The sequence below is a fragment of the Hippopotamus amphibius genome, chromosome 1 (assembly GCF_030028045.1).
Source record: "Hippopotamus amphibius kiboko isolate mHipAmp2 chromosome 1, mHipAmp2.hap2, whole genome shotgun sequence".
Classification (NCBI taxonomy): Eukaryota; Metazoa; Chordata; class Mammalia; order Artiodactyla; family Hippopotamidae; genus Hippopotamus; species Hippopotamus amphibius.
The window spans coordinates 161,112,107-161,132,491 of NC_080186.1; the positions used below are offsets into that span (position 1 = coordinate 161,112,107).

Here is a 20,385-nt window from a genome sequence, read left to right on the forward strand (position 1 = left end):
TAGAGTTAGGAACAAAAGTTACTCTAGAGAAATCAATATAAACTTTCTGAGGGGAAATGTGGCATTACGTATCAAGATCCTTTCTTTCAATTTTTATTCCCTCCTATTAGAATGACTAAAATCCAAAGAACTGACAGTACCAATTGCTGGTAAGGATGCAAAACAACAGGAACTCTCATTCATTGCTGATGAGAATGCAAAATGGTACAGCCATTCTGGAAAAGAGTTTGGAAAGTTCTTACAATGCTAAACATTCTTACAGTTGCACTTCTAAGTATTTACCCACTGATTTGAAAACTTATATCCACATAAAATCCTGCATGGGGATGTTTGTAGTAGCTTTCTTCATGATCATTGCTTCTGGAAGCAACCATGGTCTCCTTCAGTGAATGAATGAGTAAACAAACTGTGGTACAGGCATGCCATGGAATACTATAAAAACAAATGAGCTGTCACACCATGCAAAGACAAAGATGAATTTTAAATGTATATTGCTTTGTGAAAGAAGCCAGTTTGAAAAGGCCACATACTGTATGATTTTTTTATATGACATTCTGGAAAAGGCAACACTATGGAGATAGTAAATCAATGTCGCAGGGGTTGAGGGGAAGAGTTGAATAGATGAAGCACAGAGGATATTTTAGGATGGTAAAGTTCTGTATGATTTTGCATTCTGTATGATACTGTAATAGTAGATATATGACACTCTGCATTTGTTAAACCTATAGAACTTTACAGTATAAAAAATGAACTTTAATGTCTGAAAAAAATTTTTTAAATCATTTAGTAGGCCATGGGATCCCAAAATGGAATGCAGACTATGGCAAAAGAATCTAATTGTATCACAAATGTGTGAAATAAACTCACTGAAGGAAGTGGAGGAAAAATATACTGACCTATGTAACTTTGAAAATGAGTGGTGGCTCTAAGACTAAAGACAAAAGGAACAGCACATGAGGCACTGTAGTATACTTGATCAAGTTGTTTTCCACGGAGATACGCATTAACAGTTCTGAAACCTCTGTGTATGTGTACTGGAATTGAACAATCATGTAAATGGATGACAGATGGTGGGAGCCTACTTCTCACTGTTGGAGTGGGAGACTGCAGATAAGCAAGGGCAATAGGCTAGAATGATCTGTGAGGTGATGGGTTAGAGTTGGAAACATCAGTATGAACTCATATTTACTTTACTATAGTTACAAGTGGATATATGTAGAAATATGTATAGGTATGTATACATACACAAGTTAGTGTACACTCATATTTTTTCATGCTCTGTCAGCTAGAAATGACATTCCAGTAGCAGCATGCACACCTTATACCCAGATCTTGGTTTTTAATATCATTCTTCAATAAAAGGAACCATGGCTGCTTAGAGAAATGACTGATTCAAGAACTGGGGCAGTAAATATATTGTACAAGATGAGCCTGGATCATCTTATAGTGCCAGAAAGTAAGAAAGTACTAAACATACACACATTCACAAAATGATGAGGGTATCTCAGTGAGATGCAGGAGCTAACTGAAAGAGCTCCCAATTGCCAAAGCTGGGACAATTTGAGCAAATAAATAGTATTGGATTATAACCCAAAGTATAAAATAAATATCCATGAGTTCATATGTATATAAGTAAATGATTGAATAAATAAATGAATGGAGAGAATAGATAAGTCTTCCATGCAGAAGAATTCCAAATTTTTGTAGATACTTTGCCCTCAATGAGGTGAAGCATAATTCCCTTTTCCTTAAGTGTGTAGCTTATGCTTAGTGACATCCTTCCAAAGAGTACAGTATGGAAAAGGGAGGGGGAAGAGTAACTTCATAGTGGAGAAACCTGACAAACACTACCTCAGCCAGGTGTCAAGATTAACATCAACAGTGATAAATCATGTTGATAGTATATATCCTTGATATTATGTGCAAGCAGTCTGAGAACTGTCATAGTCAAGAGGAGCCTAAGGAGACATGATGACTAAATGTAATGTGATATCCTGAATGGGATCCTGGAACAGAAAAAAGACATGAGGTAAACATGAAGGAAATCTGAATAAAGTATGGACCTTAGTTAATAATAATGTATCAGTTAGCTAATAATAATGTCACTGTTGGCTCATTAATTGTGACAAATGGACCATACTAATGTAAGATATTAGTTTCAGAGGAAACTGGGGATGGACTATTTGGGAATTCTGTACTATCTTTTCTTTATATCTAAAACTATCCCAAAGTTTAAAGTTTTTATTTTTAATTAAATTATCTTATTTTTATTCTTATATTTATTTATTTTATGTTTATTTTTCCAGCTTTATTGAGATATAAATGACATATAATTATTAATACTAATTGTATTTGTTTAAAGTATACAACATAATGATTTGATATATATTGCAAAACGATTACCACAGTAAGTTTAGTTAACATATATCACCTCACTTAGTTTTTTTTTCTTGTGATGAGTACTTTTAAGATCTACTCTCTTATAAAAGTTAATTTTTAACAATGTTTATTCCTTGGACTTCTAGGAACTTATCCTTAAGAATTAATCAGACATGGCACAAAATATCATATAGGGAAAAAAATCAGTACAACCTAAATATCTAACAGGACTCAATTGATGTTAACTCAATTTTGGTACACAGTTTGATTCTATAGTCATTAAAAATGAAGTTCAGGGACTTCCGTGGTGGCGCGGTGGTTAAGAATCCGCCTGCCAATGCAGGGGACACGGGTTCAAGCCCTGGTCCAGGAAGATCCCACATGTTGAGGAGCAGCTAAGCCTGTGCGCCATAATTACTGAGCCCCCATGCTGCAACTACCAAAGCCCGTGCGCCTAGAGCCCATGATCCGCAACAAGAGAAGCCACGGCAATGAGAAGCCCGCGCACTGCAGTGAAGAGTAGCCCATGCTCTACGCAACTAGAGAAAGTCCGCACGTAGCAATGAAGACCCAACACAGCCAAAAAATAATAAATAAATAAATAAATAAATAAATAAATAAATAAATAAAGTTCTCTTTAAAAAAAAAGTGAAGTTCACATTGTGTTAAACAAAAGATAAAATTATAAAACAAAGGGTATATAGTATTCCTAGTACACTAAAATGAATAGAATATTCCCATACATCAAAATGACACACCAGACAGAGAGATTACCTGTGGATGGTGGAATAATGGGTGATTTTTATTTATTTTATTATTTATGTTTTCAATTTTTCTATAAGTAATATGTTACTCTGGTGATCAGGAAAAAATTTTAATAAAGTTTGTAAGAAAAAAATCACTTTAGGGCTTCCTAGGTGGCACAGTGGTAAAGAATCCGCCTGCCAATGCAGGGGACATGGGTTCGAGCCCTGCCCTGGGAAGATTCCACATGCCATGGAGCAACTAAGCCCATGTGCCTAAAAAAAAAAAAAAAATCACTTTAGGTGTAAAATCAAGGAATTCTGATCAAATGGGATATTTATTGGCAGTGTTAGAAAAATTAAGCAGGAACAATTCTTTTTCAGATGAAGAAGATGATGGATTCACCTATGTGTTTGGTTTGAGACAACAATGGGGAGAACTTAGCTAATATAGAGCATTACATGGTAAGTCAGCAACAAACCCTCAAGAGAAACATATTGAACAGAAACAGATAAAGGGGAACTTCCCTGGTAGTCCAGTGGTTGGAACTTCATGCTCCCAATGCAGGGGGCCTGAGTTCGATCCCTGGTAGGGGAACTAAGATCCCACGTACTGCAACTAAGCCTGTGCACCACAATGAAGAGCCAGTGCAGCCAAAAATTAATTAATTAATTAATTAATTCAAAAAAAGAAACAGATAAATGTCTTTACTGTAACTGGAAACAAATTTTTAAAAGATGTCACGTTGTAGCTTTGCTTTTTGCAAAAAAAAAAAAAGCCTCTGTGCAGAAAGGTCATGTGGTTAGCAATAAAGGTGAAGACACTTTTCCCCCAGGTGAGTCCTTGGTGAATATATTTTGGGTATTGCCTCCACTGAAAGATGCATACTGAAAATATGCGTACTGGCAGAAATTCTATGAGCTTCCCGCCATCCCTCAGTACTAATTAAAAGGGAAGGTCAAGAATCACACTGAGGAATAAGTACCAGCAAGTATGTAAGTGTTCAGCCCAGATGCACTGGTCCACAGTTGGATAAGCACTTTGACAAGAATAGGGTTTGAAGAGCCTACAATCAATAGATCCCTTGGAGAAACCCAGAACCCTACCATGTGCATCACAATGAAGCCCCCAGCTCTCCTGTTCCATACTTGGGAAACCTGAGGCTAACTACTCCAGACATCCTCTTGTGCCCTACAACTTGGGCAGCCACACCCATTTCTCTAGAAGATCTCCTTGGCTGGTACCATGGCATTCTGCCATAGACTTTAGAAGTTTCCAGGACTGGCAAAAGTTTGGAATCTCATGGTTTGAGCATGATTAAATAGTAACTGATGAGAGAACAGTTAAATAGTAAACCCCACAGTAAGAATCAACTTAACTTTCAGGTCATGGTGATCTGGTACGTAGGAAATCAGCACTTTTGAATCAGAAGGACTCCTTTAGTCTTTTTAAGAAACACTCCTCCCTTTTACGAGTTCAGCTTGAGGATGGAAGATGCCTTAGAGGACTGGGACGGGGAGGGTGGGGGGGACTCGAAGGAGGGTGGGGGGGGAGTCGAGGGAGGGAGAGAATACGGGGATATGTGTATAAAAACAGATGAATGAACTTGGTGTACCCCCAAAAAAATAATAAATAAATAAATAAAATTAATTTTTAAAAAAAGGAAAGAAACACTCCTCCCTTTTAATAAAGGAGGAACTGGAGGAATGAGCATTAGGGTCAATATCTTCCAGGAAAATCTCTGAGGTTCCTATATGATCCCGTCTGTCTAACACTCTGATGTTTCCTATAAGAATCAGAAGTACATCATTGCTTACCAAATTGAGGAGAGAACAAGCCCAGGATTCCAGCTCAGAGAGGAATTTTGGTTCATATGAGAGAACTGAGTCATTCTGAAGGCTCATATTGGAGACTCTTGTGGAGTGTTTGAACTCAACTCAATTTACCACACCCCTTGCTCATCAAGGCGGGCTCATAAATCAGGAGACGCAGCATGGCGTTCACCTGCAGGCAGTTAACAGTGCCACCTCCCAGATGTTCTGCCCCAAAGAAATGTCATGGTGTCTGCTATGGCCCCAAAAGTATACCTATAGACAGTCTAATTGAGATATGAGTCTAGTACAAGTTCACAGAAGCTATAAGAAAAGTTGTGGTCAGAACTCTACCTTGAAACTTCTCACCTAGAGGGCCCTCATAAATCCTGGGATTGGCACCACTGGTGACAAAGAAGGAAAAAACAGCCAGGATTGGTCTTTTCCAGCAGAGATCGAGCGGATGCAAAAGGTTTGTCAGTTGAAGGAGACGGCTTCACCAGTACAAGAGTTATGTAGGACAAATGTCTGAGAAGTGGGCAAGACTGTCAGTGCCTCTGGGGTTTGGCTAAAGCCCTAGGCTGTCCCAATGCCTCTGCCCGTAAGCTGGCAGGCTTTTTATCCAAGTTTGAGCCATAATAGAGAGTCCTAAGAAAGCAGCAATGTTGCCCTACTAGAGATTTTAAATGAATATTAGGATTTCTGGAGGGTGACCAAAGAATTCAGAAATATTTTTTAAAAACCCTCAAGAGCAATGGTGAGACCACTATTCAGACCCTGATCGTCTCATGCCCAGCAGTTACACTCACAAGTCCCATGTTGCTCTTTCATATACCTTTAGCAGGAGTGAAAATTGATACAGTCTTTGAGGAAATCAGTTTGGAGATGCCTTCAGATTTTTAAATGTACATACCCTTTGATTAGCAAATCCACTGCCAATTCTGGGGGAATAGTGCACAAAGATTCTCACACATGAGCTCAAAAATGTTTGTACAAGTATATTCATTGAAACCTTGCTTTTCCATCAATAAGAAAGTGGCTAAATAAGTTGCAGTACAGCTACAAAATGACCTGGTATACACTTGTTAAAAAGAATGAATGACCCACCTCCTAGAGTAATGGAAATAAAAACAAAAATAAATAAGTGGGACCTAATGAAACTTCAGATCTTCTGCACAGCAAAGGAAACTATAAACAAGACAAAAAGACAACCCTCAGAATGGGAGAAAATATTTGCGAATGACTCAACAGACGAAGGATTAATCTCCAAAATATATAAACAGTTCATACAGCTCAATATCAAAAAAACAAACAACTCAATCAAAAAATGGGCAGAAGACCTAAATAGACATTTCTCCAAAGAAGACATATAGATGGCCAAGAGGCACATGAAATCTGCTCAACATCACTAATTATTAGAGAAATGCACATCAAAACTACAATGAGGACTTCCTAGGTGGCGCAGTGGTAAAGAATCCGCCTGCCAATGCAGGGGGTACAGGTTCAAGCCCTGCCCTGGGAAGATTCCACATGCCACAGAGCAACTAAGCCTGTGTGCCACAAAAAAAAAAAAAAAAAAAACTACAATGAGGTATCATCTCACACCAGTTAGAATAGACATCATCAGAAAATCTACAAACAATAAATGTTGGAGAGGGTGTGGAGAAAAGGGAATGCTCTTGCACTGTTGGTGGGAATGTAAATTGATACAGCCACTATGGAGAACAGTATGGAGTTTCCTTAAAAAAACTAAAAATGGAACTACCATATGACCCAGCAATCCCACTACTGGCATATACCCAGAGAAAGCCATAATTCAAAAGACACGTGCACCCCAATGTTCATTGCAGCACCATTTACAATAGCCAGGTCATGGAAGCAACCTAAATGTCCATCGACAGATGAATGGATAAAGAAGATGTGGCACATATATACAATGGAATATTACTCAGCCGTAAAAAGGAATGAAAAATTTGGGAGATTTGTAGAGACATGGATGGACTTAGAGACTGTCATACAGAGTGAAGTAAGTTAGAAAGAGAAAACCAAATATCTTATGGTAACACATATATGTGGAATCTAGAAAAATGGTACAGATCAACCAGTTTGCAAGGCAGAAATAGAGACACAGATGTAGAGAACAAACATATGGACACCAAGAGAGGAAAACAGGGAGGGTTGGGGTGGGATGAATTGAGAGACTGGGATGGCCATATATACATTACTAATAAAAAAAATCAAATTGTACACTTTAAATATATGTAGTTTATTGTATGTCAATTACATTTCAATGAAAGTCCTTATTAAAAGAGAATGAATGAAATCTGTAAGTAGAATGTTCATGGTAAACTGCTGAGCAAAAAAGTATATGCAATTATTTCTGTTTTTGAGTAAAAATGTTTGTACACTTATTTGAATTTGTTTACCATAAGCATATAACACTTTTGCAATAAAAGATTTCCAAAAGCACCCCCATTATTACCTTAAAACTAAACTGTAGAAGTTGGTAGATGATTTTTTTTAATTTTAAAATATCTTTATTGTTGTAACGTTACTTATCCAATTAATCAAAATTGGGAGGAAAAAGAAAAGTAATTAAAATTTAGAATGCACTTTTAAAGGTCAGATATAGGGAATTATATTTAACTCAGAGAAATGTGAACTTAGGGGATAATTATTTTACGTATATGTCAATACACACACACACACACACACATATATTGCCACAGCTCTCATAGTATGGTTTATAGACTCATGGAGGCCCCAAGGCCTTCTCAGGGCTGTGAAGTCAAAATTGTTTTCATTATAATTCTAAGATACTACTTTTCACTATGTTGACTTTTGATAGTATGAAAGCGATGGTAGGTGGAAACTTCCCTGGTGGTCCAGTGGTTAAGACTCCATGCTCCCAATGCAGGGGGCCCAGGTTCCATCCCTGGTCAGGGAATTAGATCCCACATGCTGCAACTAAGACTCAGGGCAGCAAAATAAACACTAAAAAAAAAAAAAAAAAAAAAAGCAATGGTGGGTAAACATTGCTGGTGCCCTAGAAGAATTCAAGGCAATGGTATCAGACTGTACTAGTAGTTAATGTAGTAATCTTCACCACTCAGCACTCAAAGAGAAAAGAAGCCATATTTAATATGAATATCCTTAATGGAGCAAGTAAAATTAATTCTATTAAAACTCAACCCTTAAGTACATATATTTTAAATATTCTATGTGAGGAAATGGGAAGTATATATAAAGCACTTCTGCTATACATTGCTTGTCTCAAGGAAAAACACTTAGACAAATATTCCAGTTGCAAAGCTGAACTAATCTCTTTAAATATATTTTATTTATTTATTTATTTGTTTATTTATTTATTTTTGGCTGCATGGGGTCTTAGTTGCAGCATGCAGGCTCTTCCTTGCAGCACACGGGCTCTGTAGTTGTGGCGCTCGGGCTTAGTTGCTCCACGGCTGGGATCTTAGTTCCCTGACCAGGGATTGAACCCACATGCCCTACATTGGAAGGCAGATTCTTAACCACTGGACCACCAGGGAAGTCCCTGAGCTTACCACTTTTTTATGGAATACCATTTTTACTTGAAAGCGTGACTGACAGATAAATTTTGGTAATTCAGACTTGTGTATTTAGCAGACATTTTCTGGAGCCTGCCGTTTGAAGGGAAACAGCTAGACAGTATTGTTTTCAGTTATAAAATTCAGGCTTTGAGGCAAAATTGAGGATTTTGCAAAATTGTATCCACTACCATTGGTTTACAGTTTCCCAAAACTTAAAGACTTTTCTGAAGAGATATTGATAATATATTTTTTTAATATTTGTTTATTTATTTGGCTGTGCCGGGTCTTAGTTTTGTCATGTGGGGTCTTTAGTTGCGGCATGCAGGATCTAGTTGCCTAACCAGGGATGGAACTCCAGCCCCCTGCACTGGGAGGGAGGAGTTTTAACCACTGGACCACTAGGGAAGTCCCGAGATAGTGATAATATTAACAAATGCAGGTTTTTTTATATTATATAATTAAATGTGTCAGTGTTTGCAAGACCTGCATAACTCAATAGACCAATATTTCCCAAATGACCAATGGTTGATGTTACAAACCCATATATGAGTAAAACAATCATCCAAAGATAGACCAATGGATTTTAATGTAACGGAGTATGAAAAGTTTATAGTTGTATTTTCAACCTTACAGAACTAACAATCATTTAATTTTGGTGTGGTATTAAAGGGAATAACCACAATTATCTGGAAAAGCCATTAAAATATTTTTCCCTTTTGCAACTACATACCTGTGTGAGTCCAGACTTGCTTCATATTGTTCAACCAAAACACTATGTTGCAATTGACTGAATGTGGAAGCAGATAGGAGAATCTGTCTGTCTTTTACTAAGCCGGACATTAAAAATTCTACTCTTCTCATTAAATTCTTTTTGTTTTGAAAGATATATTTTTCATGAAAATCTGTAACTCATGTTCATATTTATGGAATGAAATTACAGATTTTTAAAAATTCCTCAGTTTAAATTTCTGATACAGTAAATATCAACAGACAAAACAGCAATAGACAAGCCTACATATATAAACAAGAGCTCTTTGGGTCTGTAATAATTTTTCAGAGTGTAAAGGGATTCTAAGACCAAAAAGTACTATAGTATAGCAGTTCCAGTGGAGGTGAAAGAATGGAGGAGATGACCTATGGAGACTCTGCTGGGTTTTCAGTCTTTTCCCACTCAGCCACCTCTCATCTTTAGCCCAGCAGTCAAAACCTGGGAACAAGAGCTCTGAACTGTGCTCTGAGTATCACTGATGTGAGTTTATGAAAGGGAAAAGGCACTTCTTTATCTTCTTCTCTCTGTCTAAGTCTCCAGATAAGACTTGTGGGTTGTGCTAGGTAAAGAGAGAGACTAGGAAAGGGCAGATGAGAATGAGGCACCTTCACAGCCGTTAAGTAGTTTATTTAGAAACTCCAAAGTTAGCTGGTAAAGACAAACTTTCAGGGGCCACATCTGGTCCACTTGGCCTCAATAGCATGGACAGGAAGGAGCCAGGGACATCCCCTAAAGCAGTACTACTTGGATTCCCTTCCTCCTGCTCTGGCCCATTTCTTTTTTTTTTTTAATTATTAAATTAATTAATTTTATTTATTGGCTGTATTGGGTCTTTGTTGCTGCACATGGGTTTTCTCTAGTTGATGTGAGCAGGGGCTACTCTTCATTGTGGTGCACAGGTTCCTCATTGTGGTGGTTTCTCTTGTTGCGGAGCACAGGCTCTAGGCATGTGGGCTTCAACAGTTGCGGCACATGGGCTCAATAGTTGTGGCACACAGACTTAGTTGCTCCATGGCATGTGGGATCTTCCCAGAGCAGGGCTTGAACCCGTGTACCCTGCATTGGCAGGCAGATTCTTAACCACTGCACCACCTAGGAAGCCCCTGGCCCATTTCTTAAAATGGCCTAAACTCTTCAACGGCCTTTAAGAACCAACAATTCTTCTAGGCCACAGTACCACATAATTAATTAGAATAGATCAACATGAAAAGAAATCAAGCTTAAAGAGAAAAAAATGTAAACCAACGTAACAAGAACTGCTACTTTCCCATATACCTCCCTTTCCACCTCCACATTCACCTAAGCTTCTCCTTTCCCTCCTATCATCCACCCCTCCCCTGGCCTGAGCCCTTCTTTCCTTAGGCTATTGCTGATTCATTAGGGATATAGTCACTAGGATGGGGAATTTAGGCATAATGCATTTCACCATGATTTGAGTCTCCTCTGTGCCATTTACTGGCTGTGTGGTTATGCAGGTCACTCTCCTTCTCTGGACCCTCAGTTTCTGCATCTTTCAGATAAGATGATCTTCCAGCTCTGTGATTCTATAGTTATTAATGAACAAGAGATATGTCCAGGCTGGAGCTAAGGACCCTGAAATAAAAGTATTGTCATTGAAAAGAGCAGAGGATCTAGAGAGGGAACATAGCTCTAGTTTGCATCACTACACATTATCCCCTTTGGACATGGATATATTTATGGGAGATGAACAAACACAGGTCTCTGAAAACAATCTGGAGAAACCTCACCAGGCCATGGTTCTTCCCTTGGGTTCACTTAGCTAGTATGTTCCTGGAGTTGCTATTAGAGAATTCCCCAGTTCTTGCCCAGCAGTGGTAATTCCTTTGGTCTTGGAGGCCTTAGAGGCTTTCAGCCTCCCTGTTGTGACTCTGCTAATTAGATACCGGTCTCTGGTCCCTACCATTCTTTTTATTTTTTTAACACATTTATTGAAGTGTAATTCACATACCACACAATTCATCCAAAGTGTATAATTCAGTGATTTCTATTATATTCACAGAGTTGTACAACCATCATGTCTATTTTAGAACATTTTCATCACACTTAAAAAGAAATCCTAAACCCGGTAGCCCTTATCTCTCAACATCCCAGGTCCCCAGCCCTAGGCAACCACTTGTATACATTTTGTCTTTATAGATTTGCCTATTCTATATAGTTTATATAGATGGAATCATACAACATGTGGTCCTTTGTGACTAGCTTCTTTCACTTAGAATGGTGTTTTCAAAGTTCATCAACGTTGTACAATGTATCAGTGTTTTGTTCCATTTTATTGCTGAATAACATTCCACTGTATGGATATTACACATTTTTTTATCTACTCATCAGTTTGGGCAGTTGGGTTGTTGGGTTGTTTCCATCTTTTGGTTATTGTGAATAATACTACTATAAACATTGGTGTACAAGTGTCTGTTTGAGTGCTTGGTTTCAATTCTTTTGGGTATATACCTAGGAGTAGAATTCCTGGGTCACATGTTAATTCTGTGTTTAACTTTTGAGGAACACAAACTGTTTTCCAGGGCTGCTGTACCATTTTACATTCCCACCAACAATGTGTGAGGGCTCTAGTTTCTCCACATCCTTACCAATACTTTTGTTTTAAAATAAATTTATTTATTCATTTATTTTTGGCTGTGTTGGGTCTTAATTGCTGTGTGCAGCTTTCTCTGGTTGCAGCGAATAGGGGCTATTCTTTGTTGCGGTACGTGGGCTTCTCATTGCGGTGGCTCCTCTTGTTGTCGAGCGCAGGCTCTAGGCTCACAGTCTTCAGTAGTTGCAGCACTCAGGCTTCAGTAGTTGTTGCTCTCGGGTTCTAGAGCACAGGCTCAGTAGTTGTGGTGAACAGGCTTAGTTGCTCCGCAGCATGTGGGATCTTCCCGGATCAGGACTCGAACCTGTGTCCCCTGCACTGGCAGGCAGATTCTCAACCACTGTGCCACCAGGGAAGGCCCAATACTTGTTATTTATAGCCATCCTAGTGGGTATGTATGGGATTTCATTGTGGTTTTGATTTGGATTTCTCTGATAGCTAATGATGTTGAGCATCCTTTCATGTACTTAGTGGCCATTTACATATCTAAATAAGTGTTTATTTAGATTCTTTGTCCATTTTTAAATTGGGTTATTTGTTTCTTTTATTATTGAGTTGCAAGATTTCTTAATAGATTCTAGATAGAAGTCCCTTATAAGATATATGATTGCAAATATTTCTCCCATTCTGTGGGTTGTCTTTTCACTTTCTAGATAGTGTCATTTGGACCACAGAAGTTTAAAATTTTGATGATGCCCAATTTATTTTGTTATTTATTTTGTTATTTGTGTTTTTGTTATCTTATATAAGAAACCATTGCCAAATCCAAATCTTCTAAGAGGTGGTTTAGCTCTTACATTTAGGTTTTTGATCCATTTTGAGTTAATTTTTGCATATGGTGTGAGGTAGGGGTCCAACTTTATTCTTTTGCATATAGATATCCAGTTTTCCCAGCATCACTTGTTGAAAAGATTATTCTTTCAGCATTAAATTGTCTTGGCACACCTATCAAAAATTAATTGACCATAAGTATGAGGGTTTGTTTCTGGGCTGTCAATTCTATATGGCTTTCCTTATGCCAGTACTGCATTGTCTTGATTACTGTAACTTTGAGTAAGTTTTGAAATTGGAAAGTGTGAGTCCTCCAACACAGTTCTTCATTTTCAAGATTGTTTTGGCAATTTTGAGTTGGCCTCTACTATTCTTACCCCAAGAGACAAGACCTCATCCACACTGCTTCTTCCAAGGTATACATTATGGTAGCCTACAACCCTAATCCTCAGACTCTCCAGCCTCATCTTGAAATTTTCTCTCCCTCACTCCTCCACTCTAGTTATATGGGCCTTTTCTCAGTTTCTCAAACATTCTGAAGTCCTTCCTGCCTGAAGGCCTTTGCACTGATATTCCCTTTGCCAAAAACGCTTCCCTTCCATTCCCTCCCCCCCTATTCTCAAGGCTGACTTCTTTTCATCATTCAGGTATCTGTGCAAATGTTAATCTAAAGTAGTCACCCACCCTCTTTATCACATTAGCTTGTATTATTGTACTTATCAGTGTCTGAAACAGTCTTATGTATATATCTTTATATATTTATTTATTTTCTGTCTCCCCTCAACTAGAATGGATGCTCCAGGAGAATAGAGATCTTGTCTTAACACTGAATTCCAACATATAAACACTGCCTCACGTATGATAGATATTTAATACATACATATTTGTTGAATGAATGAATGAGTAAATGAGTTGATCAGTCAAGCCCTGGACAGCCCCTATACTGGGATTCAGCACCAAGAAGAGAGGTAAGAAGCAGTGAACCTGTCCTCAAACCAGGATTAATTGCTTCCCATGTATTCACCTCCCATTTTTTACCAGTCAGCAATTCCTCCCTCATTATACTCGAAAGTTTCCCCCAAATCCTCCTTCTAACATATGACTAATTTGAGAAGTAGATACAGACACATTCCTGCCTCCCCCAATATCTGCTCTGAATTGCTCTCAGGAAAAATGACCAAAGATGTCTCTAACCTTAGTATATATGGATAAATACACCATTAGGTCCATTTGCAAAGACAAAAATCTAGAGTATTGGGAAATATGAGGCACTGGACAAGAGGACAGAAGAACACAAAACTAAGAAAATGAGAACCTAGAACGTTATGGAGAATCAGAACTTCAAGTAGACAAAAAACAACAACAGTGTCAACAAACAAAAACAAACAAACAAGAACTTCAAGTAGAGAACCCAGAAATTCACATTATAACAACTTTTGATTCCAATGCCCATGAAAGTTTGAGAACCATTGTTCCACAGCTACAGACTGGAGAGGAGAGAACCTGGGTTACTGATATGGAGAGCTTTTCCCTGGGGCTTGGGAAGTTCTAATAACCCTCTATGCAGCGCTAGGTCTTTCATCTAAAGATCTTAAACAATGTTATAGACATTAATTAACCCTTGCAGCACCCTAGAATCCAGGCTCCTGGGCCCATTTTACTGACAGAAAACTGAAGTCTATGGGTTAGAGCCTGGAAAGGAATATCTCAAGCCCATATGGTCTGGACTGACCAAACTAAGGGCTGAGTTTGAAGCCAGTACTGACCTCAAAATCTTTCCCATATGACAGCGGTTCCCAATCTAAAGGCTGTAGAGCTCTCGGGAATTCCCCGGCAGTCCAGTGGTTAGGACTGTGCACTTCCACTGCAGGAGGCACAGGTTCAATTCATGGTAGAGGAACTAAGATCCTACATGTCACTCCGGTGCAGCTGACAAGAAAAAAAAGACTCTAGAGCTTATAGAGCTCTTAAATTCACTGACGTGTATGTTTACTACTCCTTGACTGCAGGCAGATGATAATTTGGCTGATTCCTTGTCACTCAGGTCTTACCTTAAGGTCACCTCCTCAGAGAAGCCTTCCTTGAAAATCCGTCTTAAATGAGATGTCTTTTCCCAGTCCTTATCATATTACCCTGTTTGATTTTCTTCAGAGTATTTGCCATTATCTGAGATGATCCTACTCATTGTTTGTTACTTCTCTCCTTCATTATAATGTAAACTCCATGAAATCAGAAACCTTATCTAACAGGCCACTGTCGATGTTCAGTAAGTATTTGTTGAATATTTAAATAAATAAGTCTAAATGAAGATGTTTTCAACAATATGTAGATGCTGTTAAAATGAACAAAATATACAATTATCTAAGTTTAAATGATACTTTTGATATGTATTTCTCTCAATCAATAGATACTTAGACTCTAATGTTAGGATTCTTCTTTATAACGTTATGAAAAGCCATCACAATTTCCATTTCTGGCATTGTATGGATTAAAATTTCTGAATAACCTAAACAACTAAATGCTAGGTTAAACACCTAAAACGCTAGGTTAGACATAATTTTTAACTTTAAAATTCATAGATTAACTGGCACAGATGTAATGAGTTAGGATGACCCCGAAACAAATTGTAACCAGAAACACTTCTCTGTGAAACATTTTCTTACTTCAAGAATGATACCGTGTTATTCTGGTTTTGCTTCCATGTCACCAGTCTCTCCTCAATCTTCTCCTTTCCTGGTTCTGCTCACCCCCTCCTCCCTCTTAACACTGGAATGTTCCAAGATTTGGTCCTTGGATTGCTTCTCTAATTCCATTCCCTTGGCAATCTTACCTACTCCAGGGACTTCCCTGGTGGTGCAGTGGATAAGACTCTGTGCTCCCAATGCAGGGGGCCCGGGTTTGATCCCTGGTTAGGGAACTAGATCCCACATGTGTGCCACAGCTAAGAGTTCACATGCCGCAACTAAGGAGCCCGCCTGCTGCAACTAAGACCTGGCACAACCAAATAATAAATAAATAAAATATTAACTTTACCTAGTCCATTTTAAATATAATTTATATACTAATAAACATAAATTTTTATCTCTGACTCAGAACTCCCACCTGAACTTCAGATTTGCATGTCCAGCTGCCTATCTGACATCTCATTGTCTAAAAGGTATCATACTTAAAATGCCCAAATATGAACTCAGTCAATGGCAATTCCATTCTTCCTGTTACTTATGCCAAAAACATTGGAGTCACCCTTGACTTCCCTTTTTTCATATCCCAAATGAGCAGAGGGAGGAAAATAGAAAAGAAAATGAAGAGACAAGAAAGCTCAATCAAATCCAAAATAAGACAAGAAAAGGGAAAAGAAACAGAAAAACAGAATAGAAAACCAATAAAACAAAAACAAATATATTAGTAATTACTCTAAATGTAAATATACTGAGTTCTCTAGCTAAAAGACAGATTGTCAAATTGGTTTAAAAGAAAAAAACTATCTGGCTATGTTCTGGTTATAATAAACACACCTAAAATATAAAAACACAGAAAGATTAAACTCAAAGTATGTAAATATACAGTATAGGTAAATTCTAACCAAAAGAAAGCTGATTTACCTATATTTCTAGCAGACAAGATAACCTTTTTTTTTTTTTTTTGGCTGCAGCTGCATTGGGTCACCATTGCTGCATGTGGACTTTCTTTAGTTGTGGGGGATACTCCTCATTGCGGTGCATGGGCTTCTCATTGTGGTGGCTTCTCTTGTTACAGAGCACAGCCTCTAGGCACTCGGGCTTCAGTAGTTGCAGCACATGGGCTCAGTAGTTGTGGCTCGTGGCCTCTAGAGCATAGGCTCAGTAGTTGTAGCACATGGGCTTAGTTGCTCCACTGGCATGTGGGATCTTCCCAGATCAGGGATTGGACCTGTGTCCCCTGCAGGGGGACAGGCAGGCAGATTCTTAACTACTGCGCCACCAGGGAAGTCCCAAGCAGACAAGATAACTTTTAAGCAGAAAGCATTCCTAGTCATCACAAAATAAGACCATTACAAAATAGTAAATAGATCAATTAACCAGGAAGATATAACAATTCTAAACTGGAAAGCATCTGATTACATTGCTTTTAAAAATATATAAAAGCAAAATTTGACATATCTACAAGGAGATGTTCACAAATTCATTATTATAGTAGGTATATTAACATACTTCCTCTAGTATTTGATAGTTCAAAAAGAAGTTATGAAATATATAGGACATTTTGAACAGTGCAGTTAGTAGGCTGTACTAATAGAAATAGATAGCAAATTGGACAGTAAACATTCTTTTCAAGCACACATGGAACATTTACAAAAATTGACAACACGCCAGGCCACAAATATCTAAATGCAGTTAAGTTAGAAATCAGTTATAAAAAGATAATTAAGGGGGAGAAAACCTTATGTTTGGAAAATTTTTAAATGTACTCCTCAACAACTTGTGGGTCAAAGAGGAATTCATAGTAGAAATTAGAAAATACTTGGTAGTGCGAATACTATATCAGAACTGTGGGATGCATCTAAAGTGGTACTATGTCAGAAACCTATAGCAGTAGTGCTTACATCAGGAAATAACTAAAGCTCAAAATAATGAGCTAAGAAGTTAGAAAATTAACAGAATAAACCCTAAAGAAAATGGAAGGAAATAATAAAGAGTAGAAATTAATGAAGTAAAAAAATGCTTAATAGAGAAGATCAACAAAGCCAGAAGTTAATTATTTGAAAAGACTGATAAAATAGACTACCTTCTGGCAAGAGTAACCAAGAACAAAAGAAGAGAATGCAAATAGTATTAAAAATGATAAGGGACTAAATGTGCTACATAGGTTAAACAGATAAAGGTTTTAATAACTTTATGCCAATAAATATGAAAACAGATAAAATGAATAGATTCCTAGAAAAATAAAATTCACAAAAACTGGCTAAAGAAGAAATAAAGAGCCTAAAAATCCTATAACCTGAACCTAAAACTGTGCTAAAAAAATATAGTCTTTCCCAGAGCTGAGGCCATGGACCTTGTAATGCAGCTAACCATCAGAGGCTGGGTTGGGTCATACTATGATCTGCATTCCAAAAATTGATCAAGTTAGAGATTTGTTTACTTCAAAGGTGCTACCTATGTGATGAAGAAGAAGACTAGGACTCTTCAATTTTAAAAAATTAAATTTAAGGGGTCCAGTGGTTAAGACTCCACACTCCCAATGCAGGGGGCATGGGTTTGATCCCTGGCTGGGGAACTAAGATCCCTCATGCCACATGACGTGGCCAAAAAAAACATTAAAAATTAAAAATTACATTTAAGAACTTGATACTTCATATTTCCTTTCTCTTATGGATATAGCTATCACTGTTTTAGTGCCTTCCATCACCATTAAAAAATCACGCAACTGATTTAGGCTCCCATTATTTAAATCCTTATTTGGGATCATTAATTTATAATAATAGACTATGTACTGTCCTTTTCTTTCTTTCTTTCTTTCTTTCTTTCTTTCTTTCTTTCTTTCTTTCTTTCTTTCTTATAAATTTATTTATTTGTTTGCTGCATTGGATCTTCATGGCTACACACGGGCTTTCTCTAGTTGCGGGGAGCAGGGGCTACTCTTCATTGTGGTGCACGGGTTCCTCATTGCTGTGGCTTCTCTTGTTGCTAAGCACGGGCTCTAGGCACGTGGGCTTCAGTAGTTGCAGCACACAGGCTCAATAGTCGTGGCACACGGGCTTAGTTGCTCTGCGGCATGTGGGATCTTCCTGGAGCAGGGATCAAACCTGTGTCCCCTGCATTGGCAGGCGGATTCTCAACCACTGTGCCACTGTCTTTTTCATAGTGTACCTTCCCCCAAATTTACTATCAACTAGTATTGCAAACTGTGAAGCAGATTTCTTAAATTATTTTGGGAAAGCATGGCAAAAGAGACGGCATTTTTCATTTTTTAGGTAGAAAGTATGATTTTCTCTTCTCAGTGATGTTCACTGAATATTTAACAATCATCTGTTCCATTCATAACATTTCTGCATTATTTATTCAAACATTCTTTCTCAAAACATTTATTGAGCAAATGCTTTTTTCCCAGGGTCTGTAATAGCCATAATGTGATAGAAAGAGAAGGCTCAAGTCTATATAACTTTTTTTTTTTTTTAATTTTTGGCCACACTGCATGACATTCGGGATCTTAGTTCCCCGACCAAGGATTGAACCTGTGCCACCTGCAATGAAAGCACAGAGTCTTAACCACTGGACCACCATGGAAGTCCCTATAAAACATTTAAGGGAGAAACTTCTCAAATTATTTGCCTATTAGTTACCACCTGTAAATTCTCCCCAGCCAACATGAAGCCAAAATTACCAAAATGATGCTGCTGAAACCCACCTTGGACCAACTGAAATAAGATGACATTTTCAGTAATGGAAAAGCTGTGTGCTTTGGAACCACAGTTTATTGTTTACGAGATGTTTTGGATCTTAATGTTTTGGGGAGAAAATTTTAGGCTGTCAAATAATTCAAAGAAAACCTTTATTTTGGGAATTCCGTGGTGGTGCAGTGTTTAGGACTTGGCATTTCCACTGCCAAGGGTCCATGTTCAATCCCTGGTCAGTGAACTAAGATCCTGCAAGCTACATGTCCAAAAAAGAAAATAACAAAAACAAAACTTCATTTTACCTTTGTTAATTATAAATTAAACTTAACCTTAATTTTTTCATCTTAAAAACATAGTCTTAATTTTTTATTTTATTTAATTTTATTTTTTTAAATAATGCCATTTTGTTGTTTGGTTTTTTGTTTTTTTGTTTGTTTTTTTGTTTTTGTTTTTGGCTGCATTGGGTCTTCGTTGCTGCGCGCGGGCTTTCTCTAGTTGTGGTGAGCTGTGGCTGCTCTTCCTTGTGGTGTGTGGGCTTCTCAGTGTGGTGGCTTCTCCTGTTGCAGAGCACAGGCTCTAGGCATGCAGGCCTCAGTAACTGCAGCATGCGGGCTCAGTAGTTGTGGCACATGGGCTTAGTTGCTCCACGGAATGTGGGATCTGCCTGGACCAGGGGTCAAACCCATGTGCCCTGAATTGGCAGGTGAATTCATAACCACTGTACCAACCAGGGCAGTCTCTAGTCTTTAATTCTTAAAAAAATCTTATAACCATTAACAAATTTGAATGAATTTAACTTTCCTCAAAGCAAGCATCAGGTCCAAATGGCTTCAGCAGTGAATTCTTTGAGTCAACAGTAAAATGGATAATTGAATTGTGGTATTGTCATACAATGGAGTGCTACACAGCAATGAAAATGAGCAAACTACAGCTGCATACATCCATGTGAATAATTCTCAAAAACAATGCTGAGTGAAAGAAGCAGAGAATTCATATACTGAGATTCCATTTATATAACACTTGAAAATAATCAGTACATAAGTATACATAAATAGATGTTAAAACTATAAAGAAAAGCAAGAAAATAATTACCATAAAATTTAGTAGACATGTTTATGGGGAATTAGGGGTGCAATGTGAGGAATATACAGAAGGTTTTCAGAAGTACTAGGATACCTCTTAACCTGAGTGTTGGATACACAGGTGTTCTTTTTATTGTTACTCTTAATTTCACTCCTAGGCATATACTCTGGAGAAATTCTTGCACTTGCAGAAGACATTTTATATACTCTTTTGTATATATGATATCTTTTTCAATTTATAAAATTATTTATTCTATGCAAAAAGACTAAGTT

The 20,385-nt window shown here is 37.8% G+C and overlaps 1 protein-coding gene across 9 annotated transcripts in view; it reads left to right on the forward strand.

The window, feature by feature from the left end:
* Nucleotides 1-20,385, forward strand: part of HBEGF (heparin binding EGF like growth factor) — a 63,619-nt gene that overhangs the window by 5,678 nt on the left and 37,556 nt on the right. For 2 of the 9 annotated variants that reach the window (XM_057733475.1, XM_057733502.1), the window contains exon 2: nt 3,507-3,587. The exons of the other annotated variants lie outside the window; for them this stretch is intronic. The gene's annotated coding sequence lies outside the window, so the exon portion shown is untranslated. The remainder of the gene's footprint in view (nt 1-3,506; nt 3,588-20,385) is intronic. 9 annotated transcript variants of the gene reach the window in all.